The following is a 1,396-nucleotide window of genomic DNA, read 5'->3' on the forward strand; positions in this document are numbered from 1 at the left end:
TGTGGCCTTTAACTGAATTTTGTACTATGATGACCTCATTAAAATGAAACTTAGTGAAAAGTGATCTTGTAGAGAATTGCCTTATCTACAACATATCGACATTTCAAAGAGAATCGATGAATATTGAGAGAAATACACTACATTTTCCATAAATACAATGACGTCATAATATGCAATTTTGTATTTTTGACTTCCAAGGCCATTATGATGACGTAAAGATGTACTTAATGGCCAAATGAGATATGAAATCATACCTCCGACTCATACTCTATCTAAATATGAAAAAAAATTGGCAATCCCTATTCATCCCAATGGACTTTTCATAGGCATGTTTTTGCCCATATATGCAATGTATTACAAAAATCGCGCGTACGGACGGTTATCTTGAACGGACGCTCATTCCGTTTTTAATAGTGATAAAGAGCTAAACATGGTATCAAATTTTCCGGAAAAATATGAGGAATATTCGGTCAAAAGCTTTTGCGGAGAAATTATTTTTCGTTCGGCCGTGACGAACGAAAACGTGCAAAAATGCGTGTTTTGCGTGATTTTTTATGAAATGCTTATAATGGCCTGAAACGTATGCAAAAAAAATTTAAGACGATTTTGAGCAATTTAAAATTTTACGCGCGCATTAACGCGCGCGCCTACGCGTACGCGCATTTTTGCGCGCATTTATTGACCTCAAATTGACCCGACGGATATTGATCTTAATCTTGATAAATATGAATGTAAAATTACTTTCCGTTATGAAGATATGATCATAAGTTGATTTTTACAAAATGGCGCCTGGATGACGTCACGATGACTTTGAGTCTTTGAAAAGTCACACAGTTCTAAGTTAGACTAAGATCTATCATCATTGAAAGATTCATAACAATGGCTTTATTCAGTCTTGAGATATCCTGCGAACAAATTCGAGGAAGAATAATAATAAATAAATAATAAAAATCTTGACGAAATCAAAAGGTGATACGTTGACTTCGTTACGTATCACCTAAAAAGAAAGAAAATCTTGACGAAATCAAAAGGTGATACGTTGACTTCGTTACGTATCACCTAATGATTCCTTCAAAATTTGCAATTTCAACTTTCGATCGAAAATTTTAACATGATCCCAACATCTGATTAAAAAACAAAGTACACCGTTTTTATAGCCCATGGTCTCAGCTATAACATAGCCCAATTTGGGAGAAAACAGAGCACACATAAGATAGATAGTGCTCATAGATGAATGCCATGTAGATTCATGATGTGAACGAAATTCACCTTCCATAGACATAACACGCAAATGACGAAAATTCTGACATGTGGCCTTTAATTGAATTTTGTACTATGATGACCTCATTAAAATGAAACTTAGTGAAAGGTGATCTTGTAGAGAATTGCCTTATCT

The sequence above is a fragment of the Strongylocentrotus purpuratus genome, unplaced genomic scaffold (assembly GCF_000002235.5).
Source record: "Strongylocentrotus purpuratus isolate Spur 01 unplaced genomic scaffold, Spur_5.0 spur5_scaffold_20, whole genome shotgun sequence".
In the NCBI taxonomy this organism is placed as follows: domain Eukaryota; kingdom Metazoa; phylum Echinodermata; class Echinoidea; order Camarodonta; family Strongylocentrotidae; genus Strongylocentrotus; species Strongylocentrotus purpuratus.